The 22,902-nt window shown below is 41.2% G+C and overlaps 2 long non-coding RNA genes and 15 other non-coding genes across 17 annotated transcripts; 2 read left to right on the top strand and 15 right to left on the bottom strand.

The window, feature by feature from the left end:
- Positions 1–464: 464 nt before the first annotated feature.
- On the bottom strand, positions 465–583 carry LOC148336445 (5S ribosomal RNA). Its single transcript, XR_015843856.1, has one exon. It is a non-coding gene; the product is annotated as a 5S ribosomal RNA (ribosomal RNA).
- Positions 584–1,592: 1,009 nt separating this feature from the next.
- On the bottom strand, positions 1,593–1,711 carry LOC148336444 (5S ribosomal RNA). The gene has a single exon (XR_015843854.1). It is a non-coding gene; the product is annotated as a 5S ribosomal RNA (ribosomal RNA).
- Positions 1,712–2,720: 1,009 nt separating this feature from the next.
- Positions 2,721–2,839, bottom strand: LOC148336443 (5S ribosomal RNA). The gene has a single exon (XR_015843853.1). It is a non-coding gene; the product is annotated as a 5S ribosomal RNA (ribosomal RNA).
- Positions 2,840–3,848: 1,009 nt separating this feature from the next.
- On the bottom strand, positions 3,849–3,967 carry LOC148336442 (5S ribosomal RNA). Its single transcript, XR_015843852.1, has one exon. It is a non-coding gene; the product is annotated as a 5S ribosomal RNA (ribosomal RNA).
- A 1,009-nt stretch (positions 3,968–4,976) lies between these two features.
- On the bottom strand, positions 4,977–5,095 carry LOC148336441 (5S ribosomal RNA). Its single transcript, XR_015843851.1, has one exon. It is a non-coding gene; the product is annotated as a 5S ribosomal RNA (ribosomal RNA).
- Positions 5,096–6,104: 1,009 nt separating this feature from the next.
- Positions 6,105–6,223, bottom strand: LOC148336440 (5S ribosomal RNA). The gene has a single exon (XR_015843850.1). It is a non-coding gene; the product is annotated as a 5S ribosomal RNA (ribosomal RNA).
- Positions 6,224–7,232: 1,009 nt separating this feature from the next.
- Positions 7,233–7,351, bottom strand: LOC148336439 (5S ribosomal RNA). The gene has a single exon (XR_015843849.1). It is a non-coding gene; the product is annotated as a 5S ribosomal RNA (ribosomal RNA).
- A 1,009-nt stretch (positions 7,352–8,360) lies between these two features.
- Positions 8,361–8,479, bottom strand: LOC148336438 (5S ribosomal RNA). Its single transcript, XR_015843848.1, has one exon. It is a non-coding gene; the product is annotated as a 5S ribosomal RNA (ribosomal RNA).
- A 1,009-nt stretch (positions 8,480–9,488) lies between these two features.
- LOC148336437 (5S ribosomal RNA) lies at positions 9,489–9,607 on the bottom strand. Its single transcript, XR_015843471.1, has one exon. It is a non-coding gene; the product is annotated as a 5S ribosomal RNA (ribosomal RNA).
- A 1,009-nt stretch (positions 9,608–10,616) lies between these two features.
- LOC148336436 (5S ribosomal RNA) lies at positions 10,617–10,735 on the bottom strand. Its single transcript, XR_015843847.1, has one exon. It is a non-coding gene; the product is annotated as a 5S ribosomal RNA (ribosomal RNA).
- Positions 10,736–11,744: 1,009 nt separating this feature from the next.
- LOC148336435 (5S ribosomal RNA) lies at positions 11,745–11,863 on the bottom strand. Its single transcript, XR_015843470.1, has one exon. It is a non-coding gene; the product is annotated as a 5S ribosomal RNA (ribosomal RNA).
- Positions 11,864–12,762: 899 nt separating this feature from the next.
- LOC148336434 (uncharacterized) lies at positions 12,763–15,035 on the top strand. Its single transcript, XR_015843086.1, has 4 exons — positions 12,763–13,388; positions 13,877–13,919; positions 13,990–14,105; positions 14,411–15,035. It is a non-coding gene; the product is annotated as an uncharacterized LOC148336434 (long non-coding RNA).
- An 860-nt stretch (positions 15,036–15,895) lies between these two features.
- Positions 15,896–16,014, bottom strand: LOC148336433 (5S ribosomal RNA). Its single transcript, XR_015843469.1, has one exon. It is a non-coding gene; the product is annotated as a 5S ribosomal RNA (ribosomal RNA).
- Positions 16,015–17,023: 1,009 nt separating this feature from the next.
- LOC148336432 (5S ribosomal RNA) lies at positions 17,024–17,142 on the bottom strand. Its single transcript, XR_015843468.1, has one exon. It is a non-coding gene; the product is annotated as a 5S ribosomal RNA (ribosomal RNA).
- An 899-nt stretch (positions 17,143–18,041) lies between these two features.
- On the top strand, positions 18,042–20,314 carry LOC148336431 (uncharacterized). Its single transcript, XR_015843085.1, has 4 exons — positions 18,042–18,667; positions 19,156–19,198; positions 19,269–19,384; positions 19,690–20,314. It is a non-coding gene; the product is annotated as an uncharacterized LOC148336431 (long non-coding RNA).
- An 860-nt stretch (positions 20,315–21,174) lies between these two features.
- Positions 21,175–21,293, bottom strand: LOC148336430 (5S ribosomal RNA). Its single transcript, XR_015843466.1, has one exon. It is a non-coding gene; the product is annotated as a 5S ribosomal RNA (ribosomal RNA).
- Positions 21,294–22,302: 1,009 nt separating this feature from the next.
- LOC148336429 (5S ribosomal RNA) lies at positions 22,303–22,421 on the bottom strand. Its single transcript, XR_015843846.1, has one exon. It is a non-coding gene; the product is annotated as a 5S ribosomal RNA (ribosomal RNA).
- Between the last annotated feature and the right edge of the window lie 481 nt (positions 22,422–22,902).

Here is a 22,902-nt window from a genome sequence, read left to right as displayed (position 1 = left end):
AACCAATGATATAACCAGTGAAGCTAAAAAAAATTAATGAAGCTTCTCCACACCTGCTAATTGCGACATTAACTATACTTCCCTTTATTGCATTCAGTAAACACCATTTTTTAAAATTGATTCATTAACTTTTTATTTAGTAAACACTCACTGCACCAACCCAACCGGACTGCATCGGGTCATATGTCTGCTACACCTGTAGACTCCGAGGGTACCCTTTTGGTCAATGTGTGGCTCCGGAGCCACAGTCAAGTCTCCAGACACGCATTTGCAAATTGCCACACGCATTTGCGAGTCGTCCACGGCGAGACTGTAGCAACACCCAAAGGCAGAGGACGCTGAATGTTGGCATTTTGTGCTCTCAGCCTGTCAGGCGAATATGTGGAAATTTATAAAAAAGCAGCTCGCATACTTGCTTACATTTGTCAAAGTTATTTTTATTTATTTATTTTTTGCGGTGCAAAAGCTTACAGCACCTGGTATTCCCAGGCGGTCTCCCATCCAAGTACTAACCAGGCCCGACCCTGCTTAGCTTCCGAGATCGGACGAGATCGGGCGTTCTCAGGGTAGTATGGCCGTAAGCGAGAATTCCCTCCAAAATTTTGCATTTTATACATGTGGTCTTTATTGTGGCAAATACTTCAATCCAAAAATACGTAACTAGAATCTGAAACTATAACCACAGTCACAAATGTGTCACAACAATCTACAATGCATGATTGAAGTCACAGATATATGACAAATATCAGCAAATGTGTACAATGATTTGTTGGCACATACACATGGTTAAATGCGGACAAAAATCCGTAGATGGGCGACCTGTAAAAACGGGACCTTTTGATTGGCTGTGTTCTTACAGGTGACGTTTGCTACAGTCCTGCCGCGGACGACTCGCAAATGCGTGTGCTGATTTGCAAATGCGTGTCAGGAGACGTGTGTGGCTCCGTAGCTACACATTCGGACCACATGGGGGCACTAATATTATACCAGCCCCGTACCACCAATATATACACCAATAACTTGGGGGGGCGTTCACTGCTATCCACCCATGGTCATGTACCATTTATTTGACATTATTTAAATTAAATTGGAATAAATGGAAGAATAAAGTGGAACTAATAAAATAAGAACCAATGATATAACCAGTGAAGCTAAAAAAAATGAATGAAGCTTCTCCACACCTGCTAATTGCGACATTAACTATACTTCCCTTTATTGCATTCAGTAAACACCATTTTTTAAAATTGATTCATTAACTTTTTATTTAGTAAACACTCACTGCACCAACCCAACCGGACTGCATCGGGTCATATGTCTGCTACACCTGTAGACTCCGAGGGTACCCTTTTGGTCAATGTGTGGCTCCGGAGCCACAGTCAAGTCTCCAGACACGCATTTGCAAATTGCCACACGCATTTGCGAGTCGTCCACGGCGAGACTGTAGCAACACCCAAAGGCAGAGGACGCTGAATGTTGGCATTTTGTGCTCTCAGCCTGTCAGGCGAATATGTGGAAATTTATAAAAAAGCAGCTCGCATACTTGCTTACATTTGTCAAAGTTATTTTTATTTATTTATTTTTTGCGGTGCAAAAGCTTACAGCACCTGGTATTCCCAGGCGGTCTCCCATCCAAGTACTAACCAGGCCCGACCCTGCTTAGCTTCCGAGATCGGACGAGATCGGGCGTTCTCAGGGTAGTATGGCCGTAAGCGAGAATTCGCTCCAAAATTTTGCATTTTATACATGTGGTCTTTATTGTGGCAAATACTTCAATCCAAAAATACGTAACTAGAATCTGAAACTATAACCACAGTCACAAATGTGTCACAACAATCTACAATGCATGATTGAAGTCACAGATATATGACAAATATCAGCAAATGTGTACAATGATTTGTTGGCACATACACATGGTTAAATGCGGACAAAAATCCGTAGATGGGCGACCTGTAAAAACGGGACCTTTTGATTGGCTGTGTTCTTACAGGTGACGTTTGCTACAGTCCTGCCGCGGACGACTCGCAAATGCGTGTGCTGATTTGCAAATGCGTGTCAGGAGACGTGTGTGGCTCCGTAGCTACACATTCGGACCACATGGGGGCACTAATATTATACCAGCCCCGTACCACCAATATATACACCAATAACTTGGGGGGGCGTTCACTGCTATCCACCCATGGTCATGTACCATTTATTTGACATTATTTAAATTAAATTGGAATAAATGGAAGAATAAAGTGGAACTAATAAAATAAGAACCAATGATATAACCAGTGAAGCTAAAAAAAATGAATGAAGCTTCTCCACACCTGCTAATTGCGACATTAACTATACTTCCCTTTATTGCATTCAGTAAACACCATTTTTTAAAATTGATTCATTAACTTTTTATTTAGTAAACACTCACTGCACCAACCCAACCGGACTGCATCGGGTCATATGTCTGCTACACCTGTAGACTCCGAGGGTACCCTTTTGGTCAATGTGTGGCTCCGGAGCCACAGTCAAGTCTCCAGACACGCATTTGCAAATTGCCACACGCATTTGCGAGTCGTCCACGGCGAGACTGTAGCAACACCCAAAGGCAGAGGACGCTGAATGTTGGCATTTTGTGCTCTCAGCCTGTCAGGCGAATATGTGGAAATTTATAAAAAAGCAGCTCGCATACTTGCTTACATTTGTCAAAGTTATTTTTATTTATTTATTTTTTGCGGTGCAAAAGCTTACAGCACCTGGTATTCCCAGGCGGTCTCCCATCCAAGTACTAACCAGGCCCGACCCTGCTTAGCTTCCGAGATCGGACGAGATCGGGCGTTCTCAGGGTAGTATGGCCGTAAGCGAGAATTCGCTCCAAAATTTTGCATTTTATACATGTGGTCTTTATTGTGGCAAATACTTCAATCCAAAAATACGTAACTAGAATCTGAAACTATAACCACAGTCACAAATGTGTCACAACAATCTACAATGCATGATTGAAGTCACAGATATATGACAAATATCAGCAAATGTGTACAATGATTTGTTGGCACATACACATGGTTAAATGCGGACAAAAATCCGTAGATGGGCGACCTGTAAAAACGGGACCTTTTGATTGGCTGTGTTCTTACAGGTGACGTTTGCTACAGTCCTGCCGCGGACGACTCGCAAATGCGTGTGCTGATTTGCAAATGCGTGTCAGGAGACGTGTGTGGCTCCGTAGCTACACATTCGGACCACATGGGGGCACTAATATTATACCAGCCCCGTACCACCAATATATACACCAATAACTTGGGGGGGCGTTCACTGCTATCCACCCATGGTCATGTACCATTTATTTGACATTATTTAAATTAAATTGGAATAAATGGAAGAATAAAGTGGAACTAATAAAATAAGAACCAATGATATAACCAGTGAAGCTAAAAAAAATTAATGAAGCTTCTCCACACCTGCTAATTGCCACATTAACTATACTTCCCTTTATTGCATTCAGTAAACACCATTTTTTAAAATTGATTCATTAACTTTTTATTTAGTAAACACTCACTGCACCAACCCAACCGGACTGCATCGGGTCATATGTCTGCTACACCTGTAGACTCCGAGGGTACCCTTTTGGTCAATGTGTGGCTCCGGAGCCACAGTCAAGTCTCCAGACACGCATTTGCAAATTGCCACACGCATTTGCGAGTCGTCCACGGCGAGACTGTAGCAACACCCAAAGGCAGAGGACGCTGAATGTTGGCATTTTGTGCTCTCAGCCTGTCAGGCGAATATGTGGAAATTTATAAAAAAGCAGCTCGCATACTTGCTTACATTTGTCAAAGTTATTTTTATTTATTTATTTTTTGCGGTGCAAAAGCTTACAGCACCTGGTATTCCCAGGCGGTCTCCCATCCAAGTACTAACCAGGCCCGACCCTGCTTAGCTTCCGAGATCGGACGAGATCGGGCGTTCTCAGGGTAGTATGGCCGTAAGCGAGAATTCCCTCCAAAATTTTGCATTTTATACATGTGGTCTTTATTGTGGCAAATACTTCAATCCAAAAATACGTAACTAGAATCTGAAACTATAACCACAGTCACAAATGTGTCACAACAATCTACAATGCATGATTGAAGTCACAGATATATGACAAATATCAGCAAATGTGTACAATGATTTGTTGGCACATACACATGGTTAAATGCGGACAAAAATCCGTAGATGGGCGACCTGTAAAAACGGGACCTTTTGATTGGCTGTGTTCTTACAGGTGACGTTTGCTACAGTCCTGCCGCGGACGACTCGCAAATGCGTGTGCTGATTTGCAAATGCGTGTCAGGAGACGTGTGTGGCTCCGTAGCTACACATTCGGACCACATGGGGGCACTAATATTATACCAGCCCCGTACCACCAATATATACACCAATAACTTGGGGGGGCGTTCACTGCGATCCACCCATGGTCATGTACCATTTATTTGACATTATTTAAATTAAATTGGAATAAATGGAAGAATAAAGTGGAACTAATAAAATAAGAACCAATGATATAACCAGTGAAGCTAAAAAAAATGAATGAAGCTTCTCCACACCTGCTAATTGCCACATTAACTATACTTCCCTTTATTGCATTCAGTAAACACCATTTTTTAAAATTGATTCATTAACTTTTTATTTAGTAAACACTCACTGCACCAACCCAACCGGACTGCATCGGGTCATATGTCTGCTACACCTGTAGACTCCGAGGGTACCCTTTTGGTCAATGTGTGGCTCCGGAGCCACAGTCAAGTCTCCAGACACGCATTTGCAAATTGCCACACGCATTTGCGAGTCGTCCACGGCGAGACTGTAGCAACACCCAAAGGCAGAGGACGCCGAATGTTGGCATTTTGTGCTCTCAGCCTGTCAGGCGAATATGTGGAAATTTATAAAAAAGCAGCTCGCATACTTGCTTACATTTGTCAAAGTTATTTTTATTTATTTATTTTTTGCGGTGCAAAAGCTTACAGCACCTGGTATTCCCAGGCGGTCTCCCATCCAAGTACTAACCAGGCCCGACCCTGCTTAGCTTCCGAGATCGGACGAGATCGGGCGTTCTCAGGGTAGTATGGCCGTAAGCGAGAATTCCCTCCAAAATTTTGCATTTTATACATGTGGTCTTTATTGTGGCAAATGCTTCAATCCAAAAATACGTAACAAGAATCTGAAACTATAACCACAGTCACAAATGTGTCACAACAATCTACAATGCATGATTGAAGTCACAGATATATGACAAATATCAGCAAATGTGTACAATGATTTGTTGGCACATACACATGGTTAAATGCGGACAAAAATCCGTAGATGGGCGACCTGTAAAAACGGGACCTTTTGATTGGCTGTGTTCTTACAGGTGACGTTTGCTACAGTCCTGCCGCGGACGACTCGCAAATGCGTGTGCTGATTTGCAAATGCGTGTCAGGAGACGTGTGTGGCTCCGTAGCTACACATTCGGACCACATGGGGGCACTAATATTATACCAGCCCCGTACCACCAATATATACACCAATAACTTGGGGGGGCGTTCACTGCTATCCACCCATGGTCATGTACCATTTATTTGACATTATTTAAATTAAATTGGAATAAATGGAAGAATAAAGTGGAACTAATAAAATAAGAACCAATGATATAACCAGTGAAGCTAAAAAAAATGAATGAAGCTTCTCCACACCTGCTAATTGCCACATTAACTATACTTCCCTTTATTGCATTCAGTAAACACCATTTTTTAAAATTGATTCATTAACTTTTTATTTAGTAAACACTCACTGCACCAACCCAACCGGACTGCATCGGGTCATATGTCTGCTACACCTGTAGACTCCGAGGGTACCCTTTTGGTCAATGTGTGGCTCCGGAGCCACAGTCAAGTCTCCAGACACGCATTTGCAAATTGCCACACGCATTTGCGAGTCGTCCACGGCGAGACTGTAGCAACACCCAAAGGCAGAGGACGCTGAATGTTGGCATTTTGTGCTCTCAGCCTGTCAGGCGAATATGTGGAAATTTATAAAAAAGCAGCTCGCATACTTGCTTACATTTGTCAAAGTTATTTTTATTTATTTATTTTTTGCGGTGCAAAAGCTTACAGCACCTGGTATTCCCAGGCGGTCTCCCATCCAAGTACTAACCAGGCCCGACCCTGCTTAGCTTCCGAGATCGGACGAGATCGGGCGTTCTCAGGGTAGTATGGCCGTAAGCGAGAATTCCCTCCAAAATTTTGCATTTTATACATGTGGTCTTTATTGTGGCAAATACTTCAATCCAAAAATACGTAACTAGAATCTGAAACTATAACCACAGTCACAAATGTGTCACAACAATCTACAATGCATGATTGAAGTCACAGATATATGACAAATATCAGCAAATGTGTACAATGATTTGTTGGCACATACACATGGTTAAATGCGGACAAAAATCCGTAGATGGGCGACCTGTAAAAACGGGACCTTTTGATTGGCTGTGTTCTTACAGGTGACGTTTGCTACAGTCCTGCCGCGGACGACTCGCAAATGCGTGTGCTGATTTGCAAATGCGTGTCAGGAGACGTGTGTGGCTCCGTAGCTACACATTCGGACCACATGGGGGCACTAATATTATACCAGCCCCGTACCACCAATATATACACCAATAACTTGGGGGGGCGTTCACTGCTATCCACCCATGGTCATGTACCATTTATTTGACATTATTTAAATTAAATTGGAATAAATGGAAGAATAAAGTGGAACTAATAAAATAAGAACCAATGATATAACCAGTGAAGCTAAAAAAAATTAATGAAGCTTCTCCACACCTGCTAATTGCCACATTAACTATACTTCCCTTTATTGCATTCAGTAAACACCATTTTTTAAAATTGATTCATTAACTTTTTATTTAGTAAACACTCACTGCACCAACCCAACCGGACTGCATCGGGTCATATGTCTGCTACACCTGTAGACTCCGAGGGTACCCTTTTGGTCAATGTGTGGCTCCGGAGCCACAGTCAAGTCTCCAGACACGCATTTGCAAATTGCCACACGCATTTGCGAGTCGTCCACGGCGAGACTGTAGCAACACCCAAAGGCAGAGGACGCCGAATGTTGGCATTTTGTGCTCTCAGCCTGTCAGGCGAATATGTGGAAATTTATAAAAAAGCAGCTCGCATACTTGCTTACATTTGTCAAAGTTATTTTTATTTATTTATTTTTTGCGGTGCAAAAGCTTACAGCACCTGGTATTCCCAGGCGGTCTCCCATCCAAGTACTAACCAGGCCCGACCCTGCTTAGCTTCCGAGATCGGACGAGATCGGGCGTTCTCAGGGTAGTATGGCCGTAAGCGAGAATTCCCTCCAACATTTTGCATTTTATACATGTGGTCTTTATTGTGGCAAATACTTCAATCCAAAAATACGTAACAAGAATCTGAAACTATAACCACAGTCACAAATGTGTCACAACAATCTACAATGCATGATTGAAGTCACAGATATATGACAAATATCAGCAAATGTGTACAATGATTTGTTGGCACATACACATGGTTAAATGCGGACAAAAATCCGTAGATGGGCGACCTGTAAAAACGGGACCTTTTGATTGGCTGTGTTCTTACAGGTGACGTTTGCTACAGTCCTGCCGCGGACGACTCGCAAATGCGTGTGCTGATTTGCAAATGCGTGTCAGGAGACGTGTGTGGCTCCGTAGCTACACATTCGGACCACATGGGGGCACTAATATTATACCAGCCCCGTACCACCAATATATACACCAATAACTTGGGGGGGCGTTCACTGCTATCCACCCATGGTCATGTACCATTTATTTGACATTATTTAAATTAAATTGGAATAAATGGAAGAATAAAGTGGAACTAATAAAATAAGAACCAATGATATAACCAGTGAAGCTAAAAAAAATGAATGAAGCTTCTCCACACCTGCTAATTGCCACATTAACTATACTTCCCTTTATTGCATTCAGTAAACACCATTTTTTAAAATTGATTCATTAACTTTTTATTTAGTAAACACTCACTGCACCAACCCAACCGGACTGCATCGGGTCATATGTCTGCTACACCTGTAGACTCCGAGGGTACCCTTTTGGTCAATGTGTGGCTCCGGAGCCACAGTCAAGTCTCCAGACACGCATTTGCAAATTGCCACACGCATTTGCGAGTCGTCCACGGCGAGACTGTAGCAACACCCAAAGGCAGAGGACGCTGAATGTTGGCATTTTGTGCTCTCAGCCTGTCAGGCGAATATGTGGAAATTTATAAAAAAGCAGCTCGCATACTTGCTTACATTTGTCAAAGTTATTTTTATTTATTTATTTTTTGCGGTGCAAAAGCTTACAGCACCTGGTATTCCCAGGCGGTCTCCCATCCAAGTACTAACCAGGCCCGACCCTGCTTAGCTTCCGAGATCGGACGAGATCGGGCGTTCTCAGGGTAGTATGGCCGTAAGCGAGAATTCCCTCCAAAATTTTGCATTTTATACATGTGGTCTTTATTGTGGCAAATACTTCAATCCAAAAATACGTAACAAGAATCTGAAACTATAACCACAGTCACAAATGTGTCACAACAATCTACAATGCATGATTGAAGTCACAGATATATGACAAATATCAGCAAATGTGTACAATGATTTGTTGGCACATACACATGGTTAAATGCGGACAAAAATCCGTAGATGGGCGACCTGTAAAAACGGGACCTTTTGATTGGCTGTGTTCTTACAGGTGACGTTTGCTACAGTCCTGCCGCGGACGACTCGCAAATGCGTGTGCTGATTTGCAAATGCGTGTCAGGAGACGTGTGTGGCTCCGTAGCTACACATTCGGACCACATGGGGGCACTAATATTATACCAGCCCCGTACCACCAATATATACACCAATAACTTGGGGGGGCGTTCACTGCTATCCACCCATGGTCATGTACCATTTATTTGACATTATTTAAATTAAATTGGAATAAATGGAAGAATAAAGTGGAACTAATAAAATAAGAACCAATGATATAACCAGTGAAGCTAAAAAAAATGAATGAAGCTTCTCCACACCTGCTAATTGCCACATTAACTATACTTCCCTTTATTGCATTCAGTAAACACCATTTTTTAAAATTGATTCATTAACTTTTTATTTAGTAAACACTCACTGCACCAACCCAACCGGACTGCATCGGGTCATATGTCTGCTACACCTGTAGACTCCGAGGGTACCCTTTTGGTCAATGTGTGGCTCCGGAGCCACAGTCAAGTCTCCAGACACGCATTTGCAAATTGCCACACGCATTTGCGAGTCGTCCACGGCGAGACTGTAGCAACACCCAAAGGCAGAGGACGCTGAATGTTGGCATTTTGTGCTCTCAGCCTGTCAGGCGAATATGTGGAAATTTATAAAAAAGCAGCTCGCATACTTGCTTACATTTGTCAAAGTTATTTTTATTTATTTTTTTTTTGCGGTGCAAAAGCTTACAGCACCTGGTATTCCCAGGCGGTCTCCCATCCAAGTACTAACCAGGCCCGACCCTGCTCAGCTTCCGAGATCGGACGAGATCGGGCGTTCTCAGGGTAGTATGGCCGTAAGCGAGAATTCCCTCCAAAATTTTGCATTTTATACATGTGGTCTTTATTGTGGCAAATACTTCAATCCAAAAATACGTAACTAGAATCTGAAACTATAACCACAGTCACAAATGTGTCACAACAATCTACAATGCATGATTGAAGTCACAGATATATGACAAATATCAGCAAATGTGTACAATGATTTGTTGGCACATACACATGGTTAAATGCGGACAAAAATCCGTAGATGGGCGACCTGTAAAAACGGGACCTTTTGATTGGCTGTGTTCTTACAAGTGACGTTTGCTACAGTCCTGCCGCGGACGACTCGCAAATGCGTGTGCTGATTTGCAAATGCGTGTCAGGAGACGTGTGTGGCTCCGTAGCTACACATTCGGACCACATGGGGGCACTAATATTATACCAGCCCCGTACCACCAATATATACACCAATAACTTGGGGGGGCGTTCACTGCTATCCACCCATGGTCATGTACCATTTATTTGACATTATTTAAATTAAATTGGAATAAATGGAAGAATAAAGTGGAACTAATAAAATAAGAACCAATGATATAACCAGTGAAGCTAAAAAAAATGAATGAAGCTTCTCCACACCTGCTAATTGCCACATTAACTATACTTCCCTTTATTGCATTCAGTAAACACCATTTTTTAAAATTGATTCATTAACTTTTTATTTAGTAAACACTCACTGCACCAACCCAACCGGACTGCATCGGGTCATATGTCTGCTACACCTGTAGACTCCGAGGGTACCCTTTTGGTCAATGTGTGGCTCCGGAGCCACAGTCAAGTCTCCAGACACGCATTTGCAAATTGCCACACGCATTTGCGAGTCGTCCACGGCGAGACTGTAGCAACACCCAAAGGCAGAGGACGCTGAATGTTGGCATTTTGTGCTCTCAGCCTGTCAGGCGAATATGTGGAAATTTATAAAAAAGCAGCTCGCATACTTGCTTACATTTGTCAAAGTTATTTTTATTTATTTATTTTTTGCGGTGCAAAAGCTTACAGCACCTGGTATTCCCAGGCGGTCTCCCATCCAAGTACTAACCAGGCCCGACCCTGCTTAGCTTCCGAGATCGGACGAGATCGGGCGTTCTCAGGGTAGTATGGCCGTAAGCGAGAATTCCCTCCAAAATTTTGCATTTTATACATGTGGTCTTTATTGTGGCAAATACTTCAATCCAAAAATACGTAACAAGAATCTGAAACTATAACCACAGTCACAAATGTGTCACAACAATCTACAATGCATGATTGAAGTCACAGATATATGACAAATATCAGCAAATGTGTACAATGATTTGTTGGCACATACACATGGTTAAATGCGGACAAAAATCCGTAGATGGGCGACCTGTAAAAACGGGACCTTTTGATTGGCTGTGTTCTTACAGGTGACGTTTGCTACAGTCCTGCCGCGGACGACTCGCAAATGCGTGTGCTGATTTGCAAATGCGTGTCAGGAGACGTGTGTGGCTCCGTAGCTACACATTCGGACCACATGGGGGCACTAATATTATACCAGCCCCGTACCACCAATATATACACCAATAACTTGGGGGGGCGTTCACTGCTATCCACCCATGGTCATGTACCATTTATTTGACATTATTTAAATTAAATTGGAATAAATGGAAGAATAAAGTGGAACTAATAAAATAAGAACCAATGATATAACCAGTGAAGCTAAAAAAAATGAATGAAGCTTCTCCACACCTGCTAATTGCCACATTAACTATACTTCCCTTTATTGCATTCAGTAAACACCATTTTTTAAAATTGATTCATTAACTTTTTATTTAGTAAACACTCACTGCACCAACCCAACCGGACTGCATCGGGTCATATGTCTGCTACACCTGTAGACTCCGAGGGTACCCTTTTGGTCAATGTGTGGCTCCGGAGCCACAGTCAAGTCTCCAGACACGCATTTGCAAATTGCCACACGCATTTGCGAGTCGTCCACGGCGAGACTGTAGCAACACCCAAAGGCAGAGGACGCTGAATGTTGGCATTTTGTGCTCTCAGCCTGTCAGGCGAATATGTGGAAATTTATAAAAAAGCAGCTCGCATACTTGCTTACATTTGTCAAAGTTATTTTTATTTATTTTTTTTTTGCGGTGCAAAAGCTTACAGCACCTGGTATTCCCAGGCGGTCTCCCATCCAAGTACTAACCAGGCCCGACCCTGCTCAGCTTCCGAGATCGGACGAGATCGGGCGTTCTCAGGGTAGTATGGCCGTAAGCGAGAATTCCCTCCAAAATTTTGCATTTTATACATGTGGTCTTTATTGTGGCAAATACTTCAATCCAAAAATACGTAACTAGAATCTGAAACTATAACCACAGTCACAAATGTGTCACAACAATCTACAATGCATGATTGAAGTCACAGATATATGACAAATATCAGCAAATGTGTACAATGATTTGTTGGCACATACACATGGTTAAATGCGGACAAAAATCCGTAGATGGGCGACCTGTAAAAACGGGACCTTTTGATTGGCTGTGTTCTTACAGGTGACGTTTGCTACAGTCCTGCCGCGGACGACTCGCAAATGCGTGTGCTGATTTGCAAATGCGTGTCAGGAGACGTGTGTGGCTCCGTAGCTACACATTCGGACCACATGGGGGCACTAATATTATACCAGCCCCGTACCACCAATATATACACCAATAACTTGGGGGGGCGTTCACTGCTATCCACCCATGGTCATGTACCATTTATTTGACATTATTTAAATTAAATTGGAATAAATGGAAGAATAAAGTGGAACTAATAAAATAAGAACCAATGATATAACCAGTGAAGCTAAAAAAAATGAATGAAGCTTCTCCACACACTCTAAAAAAGGATTGGTTAAAAAAACTACCAATCTATTTGGTTAAACTTATTTTGGTTAGATTAACCAATAGATTGGGCGGTCAATGACCAATCCGGTTGTTTATAAGAATACCAAATACATTGGTTATCCAAACAACCAATGAATTTGGTTACAGAAAGGACACTTCACTAGCCCAACTGTTTTGCTACATAGTGTGTAGTGTGCGTCAGACCTACTGAACGAGTATATATTAATTTACAATTTATTTATGTTAATTTAAATTATATTATCTCGATGAATCAACAAGAAATATTGGTACCATTTATGTCATTAATTTAGACATAAATAGTCTGGCGTTGCATTTCACAAACCACGTTGTCTCTCATCGCAAACTTCCATTTTGACTTTTGGATCGAGACGCTACAGGAGTGGGGATTAGAAAACTACGTGGAAAGATTCAAGGGTAAGTATGGAGACTGTTTTTAATGGTTGTACTTCAGCTTGTATTCCCGGGGCTCTCCAAATGGCATGCGCTCCGAGATAAACATCAGACAAGTGTTTAATACTGTTTAATTTACGTATGTATAGCATTTGAAATTAATTACATCTGAGCAGTCTAAACCCTTATTTCAAATGTCCCAAATGTTAACCAGTGTTTGAATCGCTTTAGACAATAGTGTTTGCATGGGTAAAATGTTAGAAATGTGTTTGGCCACCATTGGAAGCTGGCGCTGTTTCGTCCCGTTTGCACCAAAGGAAGTGAAGAAGACGGAAGGCGGGAGCAGACGAAAGCAGGCTTTAGGCGGTTACTTGCTGTATATGGCGTCGGGGGGGGCGGTCAGTGTAGAAAGAAGAGTAACTGTTAACATCCGCACGGTATTACATGCCTAGTCCTGAACACAACCTGTAACGGCGAGTCCCTGAAATGTAATTGTATTCTCACGGTAAGTCTTTGTTGTCACTCTCATGCTAGAGCTCTTCGGAGAATGTTTGCTGCGCTGGTTTTGAAAATGTGAAAACGCCCGCCATTAAACGACGGTAATGGCTTTTCCAATGTTTTTCGTCAACTGAGCAATTTTTACTTTCGTGAGAACGGTCAGGAAATAAAACATATAAGGCTTTTGTCGTATACTGCCAAGAAATTGTATTCAAATAAAGCTAGTACACCCGCGATATCAATGTATTAGAAGTGCGTGTGGTTATCAACAACGTTGAAGCCCACAACATTAACTTAGCATATTGGCAATGTCGACGTGTTCAAGCTGCTTGTTTTGGAGGAGGACTGACACCTGCTTCATAAGATAACCTGCGCTGATTTGTGTTCAAGCATTCCCCTCTCTTCCAAACCAGTAAACCTGGGGGAAACACTGAATGATATAAGTTTGCAGTGGATATGCACTGCCGAGAAAATAATACATTTGTTTATTTCTAGGTATTAGTGCTTGGTGTGTGATGCTTGAATCTCAATTAAAAAGGTATAGTATCAAAAGCATAATGTCATGTATAAGGACTGTGTGATAATATATTAGTTTTGTTCTTTTTCAGAGGAAGAAATTGACAAGGAGAGTTTTTCATGTCTTGCTGATGATCTGGTGAAAGACATGTTTCCTAAAGTGGTTCCACGGGCCAAGTTCATCCAAAAACTACAATACTTTCTGAAGGTGTGGCATTAATTTTGGACAGTACATGTATAGAGTTGGTGTGAAGCATGGTTTACATTTGTTTTAAGTGCCATAAAGAAATCTTTCAGGTTTCACATTTTAACAATGACAATGAGGTCTATTTGTGTTACCAAGATGCATGCATGCACACATTCCAGAAGTAAAGTTCAAATTGCAAACATTTGTTAAATGCTGACCGAGGTAACGAAATGTTTTTTCAATTATTGTTTTAGTTATTTTGTTAGTTTTCATTAACTAAAATAACTGTCTGTACAATAAACTGTATTTTTCTATTCTCATTCCAGCCTGGAAACAGACCCCCTTGCCTGTCAAAGGGAATGGATAGAGGAATGTGCGAAGAGAGGGGTCACATGCCAGCCCAAGTGGTTGCCTCTGGGACCACAGTCTTGGCAGCAAATATTTTCTACGTCCTTTTATGACGACTAGTTTACCAGTTGGACTCTCTTGTCAAAATTGGATATGATGTGGAATACCCAACAGAAGCTGCTGATGTGTGGATGTTTCTTCAGAGGTGCGTGTGTATGGCATTGCCATACCCTCTGATGTCTTAACTCCAAGGACTCAAGAACTAATTATCAAAACAAAATACAATACAGCTTTATTTATATAGCGCATTTTTCAACAGCTGGAGCTGTAAAAAAAAGCGCTTTTGATGTGGTGTAATATTAATTTGTGGGAAATTAGCACACAAATTAAAAGATATAAACACATACAATAGATACCAGAAGAACAACGACAGTCTCATGTCGAGTCGAAAACTAAAGAATAAAAATTTGTCTTGAAATGTGTTTTAAAAGTGGACAGAGAGGGGGCTCACCTAGCATTTAATGGAAGCTCATTCCATAGGGAAGGACTGGCAATTGTAACTTGTGTTTTGTTATCACTGCATTAACTGTTCCAAATGCTATTTACTAAATATTTTGTATACTGTTATGTATTATATTATGTATGCATTGTAATATATAGTGTATTGTTTTTTAAATTAAACTGAACTGCATTGGTGCTTTAACCTTGCTCATTATTTTATTCCAGATAACAGTGTTAAATTCCAAGCCTGCAGTACCAATCAATAATGGTACCATTTTAACCAATTAAAATAGTCATTATGAACCAATATAGATGGTTCCAGTCCAACCAATTTATATTGGTTGCTTGTGCACAAATTAACCAATATCTTGGTCAAAAGGACTGACGTGTATTGGTTGGAACCTACAACCAATAAACATTGGTTAAAAACGCTATCTATTCTCAATTGGTTGTTTTAACCAAAAGATCAGTCGGACACATAACTACCAACTAGATTGGTCAATTTTAACCATTTTTTTGGTTAATCTCACCAATCCTTTTTTAGAGTGCACCTGCTAATTGCGACATTAACTATACTTCCCTTTATTGCATTCAGTAAACACCATTTTTTAAAATTGATTCATTAACTTTTTATTTAGTAAACACTCACTGCACCAACCCAACCGGACTGCATCGGGTCATATGTCTGCTACACCTGTAGACTCCGAGGGTACCCTTTTGGTCAATGTGTGGCTCCGGAGCCACAGTCAAGTCTCCAGACACGCATTTGCAAATTGCCACACGCATTTGCGAGTCGTCCACGGCGAGACTGTAGCAACACCCAAAGGCAGAGGACGCTGAATGTTGGCATTTTGTGCTCTCAGCCTGTCAGGCGAATATGTGGAAATTTATAAAAAAGCAGCTCGCATACTTGCTTACATTTGTCAAAGTTATTTTTATTTATTTTTTTTTTGCGGTGCAAAAGCTTACAGCACCTGGTATTCCCAGGCGGTCTCCCATCCAAGTACTAACCAGGCCCGACCCTGCTCAGCTTCCGAGATCGGACGAGATCGGGCGTTCTCAGGGTAGTATGGCCGTAAGCGAGAATTCCCTCCAAAATTTTGCATTTTATACATGTGGTCTTTATTGTGGCAAATACTTCAATCCAAAAATACGTAACTAGAATCTGAAACTATAACCACAGTCACAAATGTGTCACAACAATCTACAATGCATGATTGAAGTCACAGATATATGACAAATATCAGCAAATGTGTACAATGATTTGTTGGCACATACACATGGTTAAATGCGGACAAAAATCCGTAGATGGGCGACCTGTAAAAACGGGACCTTTTGATTGGCTGTGTTCTTACAGGTGACGTTTGCTACAGTCCTGCCGCGGACGACTCGCAAATGCGTGTGCTGATTTGCAAATGCGTGTCAGGAGACGTGTGTGGCTCCGTAGCTACACATTCGGACCACATGGGGGCACTAATATTATACCAGCCCCGTACCACCAATATATACACCAATAACTTGGGGGGGCGTTCACTGCTATCCACCCATGGTCATGTACCATTTATTTGACATTATTTAAATTAAATTGGAATAAATGGAAGAATAAAGTGGAACTAATTAAATAAGAACCAATGATATAACCAGTGAAGCTAAAAAAAATGAATGAAGCTTCTCCACACCTGCTAATTGCCACATTAACTATACTTCCCTTTATTGCATTCAGTAAACACCATTTTTTAAAATTGATTCATTAACTTTTTATTTAGTAAACACTCACTGCACCAACCCAACCGGACTGCATCGGGTCATATGTCTGCTACACCTGTAGACTCCGAGGGTACCCTTTTGGTCAATGTGTGGCTCCGGAGCCACAGTCAAGTCTCCAGACACGCATTTGCAAATTGCCACACGCATTTGCGAGTCGTCCACGGCGAGACTGTAGCAACACCCAAAGGCAGAGGACGCTGAATGTTGGCATTTTGTGCTCTCAGCCTGTCAGGCGAATATGTGGAAATTTATAAAAAAGCAGCTCGCATACTTGCTTACATTTGTCAAAGTTATTTTTATTTATTTTTTTTTTGCGGTGCAAAAGCTTACAGCACCTGGTATTCCCAGGCGGTCTCCCATCCAAGTACTAACCAGGCCCGACCCTGCTCAGCTTCCGAGATCGGACGAGATCGGGCGTTCTCAGGGTAGTATGGCCGTAAGCGAGAATTCCCTCCAAAATTTTGCATTTTATACATGTGGTCTTTATTGTGGCAAATACTTCAATCCAAAAATACGTAACTAGAATCTGAAACTATAACCACAGTCACAAATGTGTCACAACAATCTACAATGCATGATTGAAGTCACAGATATATGACAAATATCAGCAAATGTGTACAATGATTTGTTGGCACATACACATGGTTAAATGCGGACAAAAATCCGTAGATGGGCGACCTGTAAAAACGGGACCTTTTGATTGGCTGTGTTCTTACAGGTGACGTTTGCTACAGTCCTGCCGCGGACGACTCGCAAATGCGTGTGCTGATTTGCAAATGCGTGTCAGGAGACGTGTGTGGCTCCGTAGCTACACATTCGGACCACATGGGGGCACTAATATTATACCAGCCCCGTACCACCAATATATACACCAATAACTTGGGGGGGCGTTCACTGCTATCCACCCATGGTCATGTACCATTTATTTGACATTATTTAAATTAAATTGGAATAAATGGAAGAATAAAGTGGAACTAATAAAATAAGAACCAATGATATAACCAGTGAAGCTAAAAAAAATGAATGAAGCTTCTCCACACACTCTAAAAAAGGATTGGTTAAAAAAACTACCAATCTATTTGGTTAAACTTATTTTGGTTAGATTAACCAATAGATTGGGCGGTCAATGACCAATCCGGTTGTTTATAAGAATACCAAATACATTGGTTATCCAAACAACCAATGAATTTGGTTACAGAAAGGACACTTCACTAGCCCAACTGTTTTGCTACATAGTGTGTAGTGTGCGTCAGACCTACTGAACGAGTATATATTAATTTACAATTTATTTATGTTAATTTAAATTATATTATCTCGATGAATCAACAAGAAATATTGGTACCATTTATGTCATTAATTTAGACATAAATAGTCTGGCGTTGCATTTCACAAACCACGTTGTCTCTCATCGCAAACTTCCATTTTGACTTTTGGATCGAGACGCTACAGGAGTGGGGATTAGAAAACTACGTGGAAAGATTCAAGGGTAAGTATGGAGACTGTTTTTAATGGTTGTACTTCAGCTTGTATTCCCGGGGCTCTCCAAATGGCATGCGCTCCGAGATAAACATCAGACAAGTGTTTAATACTGTTTAATTTACGTATGTATAGCATTTGAAATTAATTACATCTGAGCAGTCTAAACCCTTATTTCAAATGTCCCAAATGTTAACCAGTGTTTGAATCGCTTTAGACAATAGTGTTTGCATGGGTAAAATGTTAGAAATGTGTTTGGCCACCATTGGAAGCTGGCGCTGTTTCGTCCCGTTTGCACCAAAGGAAGTGAAGAAGACGGAAGGCGGGAGCAGACGAAAGCAGGCTTTAGGCGGTTACTTGCTGTATATGGCGTCGGGGGGGGCGGTCAGTGTAGAAAGAAGAGTAACTGTTAACATCCGCACGGTATTACATGCCTAGTCCTGAACACAACCTGTAACGGCGAGTCCCTGAAATGTAATTGTATTCTCACGGTAAGTCTTTGTTGTCACTCTCATGCTAGAGCTCTTCGGAGAATGTTTGCTGCGCTGGTTTTGAAAATGTGAAAACGCCCGCCATTAAACGACGGTAATGGCTTTTCCAATGTTTTTCGTCAACTGAGCAATTTTTACTTTCGTGAGAACGGTCAGGAAATAAAACATATAAGGCTTTTGTCGTATACTGCCAAGAAATTGTATTCAAATAAAGCTAGTACACCCGCGATATCAATGTATTAGAAGTGCGTGTGGTTATCAACAACGTTGAAGCCCACAACATTAACTTAGCATATTGGCAATGTCGACGTGTTCAAGCTGCTTGTTTTGGAGGAGGACTGACACCTGCTTCATAAGATAACCTGCGCTGATTTGTGTTCAAGCATTCCCCTCTCTTCCAAACCAGTAAACCTGGGGGAAACACTGAATGATATAAGTTTGCAGTGGATATGCACTGCCGAGAAAATAATACATTTGTTTATTTCTAGGTATTAGTGCTTGGTGTGTGATGCTTGAATCTCAATTAAAAAGGTATAGTATCAAAAGCATAATGTCATGTATAAGGACTGTGTGATAATATATTAGTTTTGTTCTTTTTCAGAGGAAGAAATTGACAAGGAGAGTTTTTCATGTCTTGCTGATGATCTGGTGAAAGACATGTTTCCTAAAGTGGTTCCACGGGCCAAGTTCATCCAAAAACTACAATACTTTCTGAAGGTGTGGCATTAATTTTGGACAGTACATGTATAGAGTTGGTGTGAAGCATGGTTTACATTTGTTTTAAGTGCCATAAAGAAATCTTTCAGGTTTCACATTTTAACAATGACAATGAGGTCTATTTGTGTTACCAAGATGCATGCATGCACACATTCCAGAAGTAAAGTTCAAATTGCAAACATTTGTTAAATGCTGACCGAGGTAACGAAATGTTTTTTCAATTATTGTTTTAGTTATTTTGTTAGTTTTCATTAACTAAAATAACTGTCTGTACAATAAACTGTATTTTTCTATTCTCATTCCAGCCTGGAAACAGACCCCCTTGCCTGTCAAAGGGAATGGATAGAGGAATGTGCGAAGAGAGGGGTCACATGCCAGCCCAAGTGGTTGCCTCTGGGACCACAGTCTTGGCAGCAAATATTTTCTACGTCCTTTTATGACGACTAGTTTACCAGTTGGACTCTCTTGTCAAAATTGGATATGATGTGGAATACCCAACAGAAGCTGCTGATGTGTGGATGTTTCTTCAGAGGTGCGTGTGTATGGCATTGCCATACCCTCTGATGTCTTAACTCCAAGGACTCAAGAACTAATTATCAAAACAAAATACAATACAGCTTTATTTATATAGCGCATTTTTCAACAGCTGGAGCTGTAAAAAAAAGCGCTTTTGATGTGGTGTAATATTAATTTGTGGGAAATTAGCACACAAATTAAAAGATATAAACACATACAATAGATACCAGAAGAACAACGACAGTCTCATGTCGAGTCGAAAACTAAAGAATAAAAATTTGTCTTGAAATGTGTTTTAAAAGTGGACAGAGAGGGGGCTCACCTAGCATTTAATGGAAGCTCATTCCATAGGGAAGGACTGGCAATTGTAACTTGTGTTTTGTTATCACTGCATTAACTGTTCCAAATGCTATTTACTAAATATTTTGTATACTGTTATGTATTATATTATGTATGCATTGTAATATATAGTGTATTGTTTTTTAAATTAAACTGAACTGCATTGGTGCTTTAACCTTGCTCATTATTTTATTCCAGATAACAGTGTTAAATTCCAAGCCTGCAGTACCAATCAATAATGGTACCATTTTAACCAATTAAAATAGTCATTATGAACCAATATAGATGGTTCCAGTCCAACCAATTTATATTGGTTGCTTGTGCACAAATTAACCAATATCTTGGTCAAAAGGACTGACGTGTATTGGTTGGAACCTACAACCAATAAACATTGGTTAAAAACGCTATCTATTCTCAATTGGTTGTTTTAACCAAAAGATCAGTCGGACACATAACTACCAACTAGATTGGTCAATTTTAACCATTTTTTTGGTTAATCTCACCAATCCTTTTTTAGAGTGCACCTGCTAATTGCGACATTAACTATACTTCCCTTTATTGCATTCAGTAAACACCATTTTTTAAAATTGATTCATTAACTTTTTATTTAGTAAACACTCACTGCACCAACCCAACCGGACTGCATCGGGTCATATGTCTGCTACACCTGTAGACTCCGAGGGTACCCTTTTGGTCAATGTGTGGCTCCGGAGCCACAGTCAAGTCTCCAGACACGCATTTGCAAATTGCCACACGCATTTGCGAGTCGTCCACGGCGAGACTGTAGCAACACCCAAAGGCAGAGGACGCTGAATGTTGGCATTTTGTGCTCTCAGCCTGTCAGGCGAATATGTGGAAATTTATAAAAAAGCAGCTCGCATACTTGCTTACATTTGTCAAAGTTATTTTTATTTATTTTTTTTTTGCGGTGCAAAAGCTTACAGCACCTGGTATTCCCAGGCGGTCTCCCATCCAAGTACTAACCAGGCCCGACCCTGCTCAGCTTCCGAGATCGGACGAGATCGGGCGTTCTCAGGGTAGTATGGCCGTAAGCGAGAATTCCCTCCAAAATTTTGCATTTTATACATGTGGTCTTTATTGTGGCAAATACTTCAATCCAAAAATACGTAACTAGAATCTGAAACTATAACCACAGTCACAAATGTGTCACAACAATCTACAATGCATGATTGAAGTCACAGATATATGACAAATATCAGCAAATGTGTACAATGATTTGTTGGCACATACACATGGTTAAATGCGGACAAAAATCCGTAGATGGGCGACCTGTAAAAACGGGACCTTTTGATTGGCTGTGTTCTTACAGGTGACGTTTGCTACAGTCCTGCCGCGGACGACTCGCAAATGCGTGTGCTGATTTGCAAATGCGTGTCAGGAGACGTGTGTGGCTCCGTAGCTACACATTCGGACCACATGGGGGCACTAATATTATACCAGCCCCGTACCACCAATATATACACCAATAACTTGGGGGGGCGTTCACTGCTATCCACCCATGGTCATGTACCATTTATTTGACATTATTTAAATTAAATTGGAATAAATGGAAGAATAAAGTGGAACTAATTAAATAAGAACCAATGATATAACCAGTGAAGCTAAAAAAAATGAATGAAGCTTCTCCACACCTGCTAATTGCCACATTAACTATACTTCCCTTTATTGCATTCAGTAAACACCATTTTTTAAAATTGATTCATTAACTTTTTATTTAGTAAACACTCACTGCACCAACCCAACCGGACTGCATCGGGTCATATGTCTGCTACACCTGTAGACTCCGAGGGTACCCTTTTGGTCAATGTGTGGCTCCGGAGCCACAGTCAAGTCTCCAGACACGCATTTGCAAATTGCCACACGCATTTGCGAGTCGTCCACGGCGAGACTGTAGCAACACCCAAAGGCAGAGGACGCTGAATGTTGGCATTTTGTGCTCTCAGCCTGTCAGGCGAATATGTGGAAATTTATAAAAAAGCAGCTCGCATACTTGCTTACATTTGTCAAAGTTATTTTTATTTATTTATTTTTTGCGGTGCAAAAGCTTACAGCACCTGGTATTCCCAGGCGGTCTCCCATCCAAGTACTAACCAGGCCCGACCCTGCTTAGCTTCCGAGATCGGACGAGATCGGGCGTTCTCAGGGTAGTATGGCCGTAAGCGAGAATTCCCTCCAAAATTTTGCATTTTATACATGTGGTCTTTATTGTGGCAAATACTTCAATCCAAAAATACGTAACAAGAATCTGAAACTATAACCACAGTCACAAATGTGTCACAACAATCTACAATGCATGATTGAAGTCACAGATATATGACAAATATCAGCAAATGTGTACAATGATTTGTTGGCACATACACATGGTTAAATGCGGACAAAAATCCGTAGATGGGCGACCTGTAAAAACGGGACCTTTTGATTGGCTGTGTTCTTACAGGTGACGTTTGCTACAGTCCTGCCGCGGACGACTCGCAAATGCGTGTGCTGATTTGCAAATGCGTGTCAGGAGACGTGTGTGGCTCCGTAGCTACACATTCGGACCACATGGGGGCACTAATATTATACCAGCCCCGTACCACCAATATATACACCAATAACTTGGGGGGGCGTTCACTGCTATCCACCCATGGTCATGTACCATT

This window comes from Idiotropiscis lumnitzeri, chromosome 5 (genome assembly GCF_059441095.1).
Source record: "Idiotropiscis lumnitzeri isolate Australia: NSW breed Sydney's pygmy pipehorse chromosome 5, RoL_Ilum_1.0, whole genome shotgun sequence".
NCBI classification, from domain to species: Eukaryota; Metazoa; Chordata; class Actinopteri; order Syngnathiformes; family Syngnathidae; genus Idiotropiscis; species Idiotropiscis lumnitzeri.
The sequence above is the reverse complement of the archived record's forward strand: the minus strand, read 5'-3'. Positions and strand labels throughout refer to the sequence as shown.